We start from the raw sequence: 10,809 nt of genomic DNA, 5'->3' as shown, positions 1-10,809 counted from the left end.
TATTCTGCTTTTGAAAACTCACATTTGGATGGGTGCGGTGGCTCACGCCTGTAATCCCAGCATTTTGGGAGTCCAAGGCGGGCAGATCACTTGAGGTCAGGAGTTTGAGACCAGCCTGGCCAGCATGGTGAAACCCCATCTCTACTAAAAATACAAAAAAATTAGCTGGACGTGGTGGCACATGCCTGTAGTCCCGGCTACCTGGGAGGCTGAGGCAGGAGAGTGGCTTCAACCCAGGATGCAGAGACCTAAGATAGGGCCACTGCACTCCAGCTTGGGCAACAAGAGCAAGACTCCGTCTCAAAAAAAGGGAAAACTCGTATTTGTCATTTCCCTATGTAATTACATGTGTACACATTGTACATAAATACCCACACCTAAACCAGGTCCTTAACGCTATTATAAACAACAATTGCCCCTCACATGCTAATGGGCAACCTGATGTCACAGAAATCAACACAGAATCTGGAATCAGAATTCCTGAGACAGTTTGGCAACATCACCACCTACTTCCTGTGACTTGGGCAAATCACTTCATCTCTCTGAGCCTGTTTCCTCATCTGTAACATTTAAATTAAGGTAGTAATAACCCTTCCAAGTTTCTTACACCTCATGGGGTTAGAGTGAGAAGCAAATGAGATCATAGATGTGAGAAGCTTTGCGTGGGTGAGTGAGTAGCCAAGCTGGTCATACTTCAAAGGACAGCACTGCACACATTTTTCTCTATTTTTTTTTCTACATTTTCTCTATTTTAGCTCAGACCTTTGGTCTTCTGGAAAGATGTGAAATTACTTGGCATACAGGAAAAGCGGTCCAAGAAGCTGAGATGAATTAATTCATGGAACAGTTGGGACTGCTTATACTTAATACAAGGACATTTAATAAACACAATTTGCTAACGGAGTTGAAAAGGCCTGTGTTTCCCTAATCTCTACAGTAGCTAACCTGCTTTTAACCATTCTTGATTATTGCTTCCTTTCTTTATTTGCTTCTTTTGTTAGACAAGTTCTTACTTTATCGCCCAGATTGAAGTGCAGTGGTGCGATCATGGCTTACCGTAGTCTCGACCTCCCAGGATCACGAGCCTCCCAAGTAGCTGTGACTACAGGCACACACCACCACACCTGGCTAATTTTTTGTTGTTGTTGTTGAGACGAAGTCTTGCTCTGTTGCTAGGCTGGAATGCAGTGGTACAATCTCAGCTGACTGCAACCTCCACCTCCTAGGTTCAAGCAATTCTCCTGCCTCAGCCTCCTCAGTAGCCGGGACTACAGGCACGCGCCACCGTGCCCAGCTAATTTGTTTATTAATTTATGAGATGGAGTTTCACTCTTGTTGCCTAGGCTAGAGTGCAGTGGCGAGATCTCAGCTCACTGCAACCTCCACCTCCCCGGTTCAAGCGATTCTCCTGCCTCAGCCTCCCGAGTAACTGGGATTACAGGCATGTGCCACCACGTCCAGCTAATTTTGTATTTTTAGTAGAGATGGAGTTTCTCCATGTTGGTCAGGCTGTTCTCAAACTCCTGACTTTGTGATCTGCCCACCTTGACCTCCCAAAGTGCTGGAATTACAGGTGTGAGCCACTGTATCGGCCAGGTAGCCCAGTTCTTAAAGAGGCCGGACTTGCTGCAGTCAGGAGTGAGCTGTGCTTTCCTTCTACCACTGCTTTGGAAACCCCTCCCAGAGGACACTACAGCAGATCCCAAACCTTCCGTGTGGCTTCTAGGCGTTGGCCAACTGTCCTCATTTTACACAATAAAGAGAAACTCCAACTCTACTAAAAAATACAAAATTAGCCACGCATGGTGACACACGCCTGTAATCCCAGCTGCTTGGGAGGCTGAGGCAGGAGAATCACTTGAACCCGGGAGGCAAAGGTTGCCATGAGCCGAGATCACACCATTGCACTCCAGACAGGGCAACAAGAGCGAAACTCTGTCTAAAAAAAAAGAAAAATTGTGGTCTGATTTAAATCAAAACCACAATTTCACGGTCAGTGCAAATCTTCTCCCCTTCTCCCAAGGGAGCCCGAAGAGGGGATGGAGCCCGTCTCCTGTCTTCTGCCTCCCATTCCCTTCCCATCCCACCCCCTCAACTTGCTGACTGCTGCCTGCGGCTCCTTTAGGCTTGGGGCAAGGAGAAGGAAGGGAGGGCACAGGATCACAGGTGTATTTTTACTTAGCTTGTTATTCTCGCTCTGTTACTGACTGCCTCTATGATGTCAGATGGCTAAAGGCTGACTTTCTCTTGGGATACATTGGGGAGGATAAAGATGGGGGTTAGGGACCCACTTGCATCTCCATCCATCCCTGACATGACAAAAGTCCCTGAAACAGGTGTGGACCAACCTCTCCCACACTCCCAGCTCCCATGCCACTGTCTCCTGAAGGGATTTTCTAAGTTCATCTCTAGTAGCACCTCTGGGGGATCTCTGAAGTTCTGCAGACATCAATCTGTGGGGTGAGCTGGCAGTCTCCCCTTCAGCAAGCACCCCATTCCCTAGGGTGGTCCTGTCACTGCCCTCCTTCCTTGCCTTGAGGAGGGAGGGTGTGGGGAGCCCCACAGTGCCCGCTACCCCCCAGTGCGGCAGCCCTTCCCAGCCCTTCCTCACTCCCACGTGTGCTGTGGGTGGGAGCGGGGCGTACAATACAAATACTCCGGCATAGACTCTCTCTGCCCTGCTCTGTGATGTGTCCCAGTCCTTTCTCTAGAATAGGGGGACCCTTGTCACTCACCAACCTTTCTTCCTAGACAGAAAAATTTACATAAACATATGGGACTACGTTTCAATCAACCACTGTGGGTCATTCGACCGCACTCATCGCAGGAAGAGGCTTTGTTTTGATGTCATTGTTAAAAGTCATTTTATTTTTTATTTTATATATATTTTTTATTTTTTTATTTATTTTTGAGACGGAGTTTCGCTCTTCTTATCCAGGCTGGAGTGCAATGGTGCGATCTCGGCTCACTGCAACCTCCACCTCCTGGATTCAGGCAATTCTCCTGCCTCAGCCTCCCGAGTAGCTGGGACTACAGGCAGGTGCCACCATGCCCAGCTAATTTTTGTATTTTTAGTAGAGATGGGATTTCACCATGTTGACCAGGATGGTCTCGATCTCTTGACCTTGTGATCCACCAGCCTCAGCCTTCCAAAGTGCTGGGATTACAGGCGTGAGCCACCGCGCCCGGCCTTATTTATTTGTTTATTTATTTAGAGACGGAGTCTTGCTCTGTTGCCCAGGCTGGAGTGTGGTGGCACAATCTTGGCTCACTATAACCTCCACCTCCCAGGTCTAAGTACTTCTCCTTCCTCAGCCTCCTGAGTGGCTGAGATTACCAGCACCTTCTACCACAACAGGCTAATTTTTGTATTTTAGTAGAGATGGGGTTTCACCATATTGGCCAGGCTGGTCTCAAACTCTTGACCTCAGGTGATCTGCCTGCCTTGGCCTCCCAACATGCTGGGATTACAGGCTTAAGCCACCACACCTGGCCAAAAGTTGTTTTATTAGTTAACCGGAGGAAAGCCACCTGAAGTGGAGGTTCCACACAAATGTCAGTGACTACATGGTCACCAGCTCCAGAACTGTTTTCTCAGCATCAAAACAGTGGAAGAAGCCAGGTGGGAAGGGCTGAGTGGGAGGCCTGCTCCACAGGTCCAGCTGGACTGGGAGCCGGGAGAACTGGCTGCAGTGACCAGGAAGTTTGTACTAGGACTCCTAGAGGCAGGGACCTGTGGGGACCGCCCAAAGAAGGGCTACTGGAGGGGCTGTCAGAGCTGAAGCTGCACTAGTCATGGTTCAGACCTGGCACACAGTGGGTCTTCAATGCTTTTTGAGTCCCACGTTAATATAGCTATTCAGATGAGAATTGTTAGTATCATATCTTGCCTTCAGGAACTCTTACACAATCACTATGAAGACAAAGCAGGACTTTTTTCCAACTCTCTTTGTTTGTTTTTTGAGACAGAGTCTTGCTGTGTCATCCAGGCTGGAGTACATCGGCATGATTTCAGCTCACTGCAACCTCTGCCTTCTGGGTTCAAGCAATTCTCCTGCCTTAGCCTCCCAAGTAGCTGAAACTACAGGCATGTACCACCATACCCAGCTAATTTTTTTTAATCTTTAGTAGAGATGAGGTTTCAACATTTTGGCCAGGCCTGTCTTGAATTCCTGACCTCAGGTGATCCACCTGCCTCAGCCTCCCAAAGTGCTGGGATTACAGGCGGGAGCCACCACACCTGGCCTGTTTGTTTCTGAGGCAGAGTCTCACTCTTTCACCCAGGTTGGAGTGCAGTGGCCGATCTCAGCTCACTGCAGCCTTGACCTCCTAAGCTCAAGCCATCCTCCCACCTCAGCCTCCTGAGTAGCTGGGACTATAGGCATGTGCCGTCATGCCTGGCTAATTTTTGTTTTTGTTTCTTTTGAGACACAGTTTCACTCTGTTACCCAGGCTGGAATGCAGTGATCTTAGCTCACTGCAACTTCCACCTCCCATAGTTGAGCAATTCCTATGCCTCAGTCTCCTAAGTAGCTGGGATTATAGACAAACATCACCATGTGTGTAATTTTTTATATTTTTTAGTAGAGATGGAGTTTCACCATGTTGGCCAGGCTAATCTCGAACCCCTGACCTCAAGTGATCCTGCCATGACCTCCCAAAATGCTGGGATTACAGGCTTGAGCCACTTGGCTTTTTACAACACTCTTTAATGAATTAATTTATTTTTTTGAGGCAGAGTCTCAGTCTGTCCCCCAGGCTAGAGTGCAGTGGTGCAGTCATGTTTCACAGCAGCTTCAATCTCCTGAGCTTAAGTGATCCGCACTCCAGAGCGGTTGGGAACACAGGTGTATGCCATCATGCCCAGCTCATTTTTGTATTTTTTGTAGAGTCAGGATTTTACCATGTTGCCCAGACCGGCCTCAAACTCCTGAGCTCAAGCAATCTGCCTGCCTTAGCCTTCTAAAGTCCTGGAATTACAGGCATGAGCAACCTCTCCTTTTTTTTTTTTTTTTTTTTGAGACAGAGTTTTGCTCTTGTCACCCAGGCTGGAGTGCAATGGCCTGATCTCAGCTAACTGCAACCCTCCCTCTCCCAGGTTGAGGTGATTCTTCTATCTCAGTCTCCAGAGTAGCTGTGATTACAGGTGCCCACCACCAGGTGCAGCTAATTTGTGTATTTTTAGTAGAGGCAGGATTTCGCTGTGTTGGCCAGGATGGTCTCAAACCCCTAATCTTAATCCCATCGCCTTGGCCTCCCAAAGTGCTGGGATTACAGGCATGAGCCACCGCACCCAGCCCAGCAACCTCTTCTTAAAATGAATTTTAAAGCAAGAACATTTACATCTCAGGGGGGCCCACATTAAATTTTAAGATTGTACTAGAAGGACTGGGTGCAGTGGGAGGTAGAAGCTACGGTGAGCTCTGATTGTGGCACTGCCCTCGAACCTGGGTGAGAGACGGAGGCCCTGTCTCAAAAAAATAAAAAAAGATTGTACTAGATTTGCCATGTAAGAATAATTAGGACATTATTTTATTTATTTCTTTATCAAGCAAGTTAAAGGTAATAGTGGAATTTCTGGGTTGAAATGATGGGTTGAACATTTGTATCTAACTTCACTTCCTCCTGAAATCCCACTAACCCTACAATAAACAAATGAACACAATTAGAAACCAACAAAGAGAGAACCGGAGAGGAAAACAGCAACCACAGTGTGGAAAGCAGAAAGCCAGTGAGCTGAGGGGAACTGGTTTAGAAGCCCCAGAAAAGGCAGGGTCTGCACTGGCAGAGAGGGGGGCTGAGAGTCAACTTGGTTTCTGCTGTAGAACCTCACGAAAGTACAGGAGCTGGCGATATCAGGGCCTCTGGCACTGGAGGAACAAGGGAATGGACTAAAATCAGGGCTGCTGGAAGCTGTTAGTCATCGACTGGATTCCTAGGTGTCCTCTAGTCCACGTGGCCGGGTGACAGCTCCACCCCAGGCCCATCTCTGTAAAACAGAATGTCTGAATTGGGGGATGCTGGGCATGGCTGAAGATGTGGCCTCCATACCAAGTGCACATGAATATTGGATTCAGATTCCCCACAGCATCCTACTGTGCCCCCAGAAGGCTGGCAGCCAGGCTGTTCCTCTCCAGGAAGAAAACTGAAAGGCTATTTCCTGGGGCATTTGGCTAGCCGTGAGGAGGTAGCTGAAGTTATTGGCAACAGGAGTTCCCCTAGTAAGTGGATAACCTGATCACTGAGAAGGAGCATGAAGTCAGAAGTTCCCCTCACACGCAGAGCTCCCAATATGTATTCTTAGCCTCCCTGTCTTCATTGCAAATAGAAAAACAAGAATTATTGAAAATCTGAGAAAACTGATCTGAGGAAACCAAAAGAAACAAAGAGGAAAAAATAGTTTAGAGGAAACAGAGACTACGTAGAGAAAGAAAACTAAAAAAAAAAAACAGGCCGGGTGCAATGGCTCACGCTTCTAATCCTAGCACTTTGGGAGGCTGAGGCCAGCAGATCTGAGGTCAGGAGATGGAGACCATCCTGGCCGACATGGTGAAACCCTGTCTCTACTAAAATACAAAAAAATTAAAGGTGCGTGGTGGCACGTGCCTGTAGTCCCAGCTACTCGGAAGGCTGAGGCAGGAGAATTGATTGAACCCAGGAGGCAGAGATTGCAGTGAGCCGAGATTGTGCCATTGCACTCCAGCCTGGGTGACAGAGCGAGACTCTGTCTCAAAAAGAAAAAGAAATAGCATAAAGACCAGAAAGAAAGAAGAAGTAAAACTGTACTTGTGTATGACATAATTATTCACATAGAAAACAATAAGAATCTACAAAAACTGATTAGAATAAACACAGATAAAGGGCAGCATACAAAAATAATTGTATTTCTACAGTAATAGCAAATACGTTTTTAAAAAGTTAAATACCATAAAAAAGTGCAAAAGAGCTGAATAAACACCTCACCAAAGACTGCATATGGATAGAAAATAAGCGTATGAAAAGGTGCTCAACATCATACATCAGAGAATTACAAATTACAACAATGAGGACCAGGCACAGTGGCTCATGCCTATAATCCCAGCAATTTGGGAGGCTAAGGTGGATGAATTGCTTGAGCTCAGGAGTTCAAGGCCAACCTGGACAACGTGGTGGAACCCCGTCTCTACTAAAAATACAAAAAATTATCCAGGCATGATGGCCCACACCTGCAGTCCCAGCTAATCAGGAGGCTGAGGTGGAAGGATCACCTGAGCCCGGGGAGGTTGAGGCTCCAGTGAACCATGATCATGCCACTGCACTCCAGCGTGGGTGACAGAATGAGACCCTGTCTCAAACACAAAGCAAAACAAAAAAACCAATGAGACACCACCACACACTTGAGTGGCTAAAATCCAAAACACTGATAATGCCAGATACTGGCAAGGATGTGAAACAAGAACTTTCATTTGGTGAGGTGCAATGGCTCACGCCTGTAATCCCAGCACTTTGGGGAGGCTGAGGCAGGTGGATCATCACCCGTGGTCAGGAGTTGGAGACCAGCCTGGCCAACATGGTGAAACCCCGTCCCTACTAAAAATACAAAATCAGCCGGGTGTGGTGGCAGGCATCTGTAATCCCAGCTACTCGGGAGGCTGAGGCAGGTGAATTGCTTGAACCCGGGAGGCAGAGGTTGTAGTAAGCTGAGATAGCACCATTGCACTCTAGCCTGGGCGACAAGAGTAAGACTCCGTCTTAAAAAAAAAAAACATAAACTAGCCGGGCCTGGTGTCGGGCTCCTGTAATCCCGGTTACTTGGGAAGCTGAAGCAGAATCACTTGCACCTAGGAGGCAGAGGTTGCAGTGAGCCAAGATCATGCCACTGGACTCCAGCCGGGGTGACAGAGTGAGACTCCATTTCAAAAAACAAATAAGTAAATAAATAAAAAATAAGCAAAAAGACTCAGGTGAGCCAGTTCCCTAACAGGGAGGTGATGACACGGGGTCCCACACGGGCAGGTGAAGGTTCAGGCCACCGTCTGCTGACTGCAAGGCTCTGAGGTTCTCTGAGCTGCCACACGGGGCGGGGGGGGGCGGGGGGGGGCTGGAGAGAGGGAAAGCCCAAGGGGCTTCTGGAGGAAAGTTAGGGTCAGAGGCATTCACTGACCAGACTGACACAATTGCAAGAGTGTGGCAGGCAGCGGGGCAAGGTCTGGGGATTCAGTGGGAGAATAAAAACACAGGGAGGAAAAGAAGGAAGGGAAGAAGAAAGGAAGGAAGGAAAAGGGTGAAAGGAGGAAAGTTAAAAATAGACAAATCTTCTCTTTGTAGGTTCTAAACACTTTCCCACACACTGGCTTTTCTTTTCCTTTTTTTTTTTATGAGACAGGGCCTGGCTCACCATGTTGACCAGGAGACCAGGATGGTCTCGATCTCTTGACCTCATGATCCACCTGCCTCGGCCTCCCAAAGTGCTGGGATTACAGGCATGAAATTTTTGTATTTTTAGTAGAGACAGGATTTCACCGACTTGGCCAGGCTGGTCTCGATTTCCTAGCCTAAAGTGATCTGTCTGCTGCATTCTGCAGGCAGAGCAGGTCCTGCTGGCTGGCCTTCGAAGTCCTGCTTCTAACTCAGCCCCGTGGCTGGGCTGGGGCCAAGTGAGGAGACCACGTGAGGCTAAACTATCAATTCCTTGAAATGACATTTCTCTTATCAGTGGTTCTTTACCCTGGCTGCACTTCAGAATCCCTCGGGGAGCTTCAGCAATTACCACAGCCAGGGTCCATCCCCAGGGCTTCTGGAGCAGGGCTGGGGCCACTGGTACGGTTCAGGAGCTCAGCAGGTAATTTTAACGAGCAACCAGGGTTGAGACAGCCTCTGTGTGGCTGGCACGTGGGACGAGATTGGTCACGCCCACCAGAAGGATCCAGACCAAGGGCGAGGCTGACAACTACCTAATCAAGAGGCAGAAGATGACAGCCACGTGTCCATGTCCGTAGACACGCTGATGTGCCCAGAGTCCTGCCTCTCATGCTTCCCACCCACATAGTGGGTGCCTTCCGGAGCAATCTCTTCCAGGGTCATAGGGAGAAGGAAGGCATGCAGGTGACACACCCATTTTTGGAAGGAATGAGATGTACTTGTGTTTGTTGGCCACAATGTCAAAGGCTTGGCCGGGCGCGGTGGCTCACACCTGTAATCCCAGTACTTTGAGAGGCCAAGGCAGGCAGATCACGAGGTCAGGAGATCGAGACCATTCTGGCCAACATGGTAAAACCCCCATCTCCTCTAAAAAAAAAAAAAGAAAAGTACAAAAATTTTGTACTGGGCATGGTGGTACATGCCTGTAATCCTAGCTACTCGGGAGGCTAGGACAGAGCTTTGCTCTGTCTCAAAAAAATAAATAAATAAATAAAACAAAAGACTGAATCAGGTCCCTCCGTATCTTTCAGGAACACAGTAAAATGTCCCTATCAGGGGATACTTGGGCACAAGGAGGGGAGAGTATGCTGCTTTGGGGAATGTGGGAAGTAGAAAAGTTCCTTTTTAAGTTTCCTTTCTTGTTAAAGCATAAGTGTGCTGCTCTTTGAGGAAGCGCGGTGGTTGTTGGGGATCCTGGATCTGCTCCCGCTCCCGCTGCTCCTGCTCCTGCTCACCACTGTTCACTCTCGCCAAGGAACAAGTTGGTCAGGAAACCGCGCAGTAGCCATGCCTTTTAGGGATACCAGAAAAACACCTGTGGAACCAGAGGGGGCAATTCACCGAATCTGAATCACTGTCACGAGCCGCAACCTAAAATCCCCGGAGGAGGTGTGTACTGACGTGATCAGAGAGCAAAGGAAAAGAATCTCAGAGTGAAAGGACCTACCAAGACTTTGAGAATCACTGCAAGAAAAACTCCTTGTGGTGAAGGTTCTAGGACACGGGATCGTTTCCAGATGAGAATCTACACGCGACTCATTGACTCGCACAGCCCTTCTGAGATTGCTAAGCAGATGACTTCCATCAGCATTGAGCCAGGAGTTGAGGTGGAAGTCACCATTGCAGACGCTTAAGTCAGCTATTTTAATAAACTGATTACCAGTTGTTAAAAAAACAAGAATAAATGTGCTAATGACTCTTTGTTAAGCCCTGTCCTTTGTAGGTGTTAGACATGCCGTGCTCACAGGCACGTAGTACATTCTATGTCCCTGTACGTTAACCAAGATCTCTGTGCTGGATGTGCTCACAGGCATGTCCCAGCTCTCTATTGCTTTTACCTGTTTAGAAAAGTTTTAAGTTGTTAGCTGGTTAGGTTTTAGTTTAGATTGTGAGGTCTGGCTCCCAACAGAGATCAGAAAGCAGTGAGGATGACCCCAAATGTATAAGGGATAAATGTGTGTGTTTTCCTTTGTTGATTATACTCTCATGGCACAATGGCTAGCACGGGTACCCTTCCTGCAGTCCAGGAAGTAAAAATTGCATTGCTGAAAGATCCTTTGTCTCAGTGCTAATTCTTCTTTGCAGCACCCAGCTTCAATTTCCAACAGGGAAGTAAGTAGCCATTTTCCTGCTGGGTTTACCTTGCACCCCCCAGGGTGGCCCCATTTCTTTGACTGAGTGTTGGAGTGACTATTGCCACTAGCTTTGGGGCCAGACCCTCCAAGTTCCAGTCCTGGCTCCACGTGTCAAGTCCCAACCTAAATGCATGCAAAATACTTTGTCCCCTGGTCTCTTTAGCCATAAACAAAAACTAGTAACAGTAGTTACCTTAGTCCATTCTGGGGAGTAAATGAGAAACCAGGGTGAGGAAGCCGGGGCCCTCCTAAGGGCTTGACGAATGTCAGCTAT

General features: G+C 48.0%; 1 pseudogene across 1 annotated transcript; it reads left to right on the top strand.

Moving 5' to 3' along the window:
* LOC100402047 (small ribosomal subunit protein uS10 pseudogene) lies at positions 1-10,122 on the top strand (annotated as a pseudogene). Its single transcript, XR_013525176.1, has 2 exons — positions 1-579; positions 9,549-10,122. The product of XR_013525176.1 is annotated as a small ribosomal subunit protein uS10 pseudogene (transcript).
* The last annotated feature ends 687 nt before the right edge of the window (positions 10,123-10,809 follow it).

This window comes from Callithrix jacchus, chromosome 12, assembly GCF_049354715.1.
Source record: "Callithrix jacchus isolate 240 chromosome 12, calJac240_pri, whole genome shotgun sequence".
NCBI lineage: Eukaryota > Metazoa > Chordata > Mammalia > Primates > Cebidae > Callithrix > Callithrix jacchus.
This window is presented reverse-complemented; position numbering and strand designations above follow the sequence as displayed.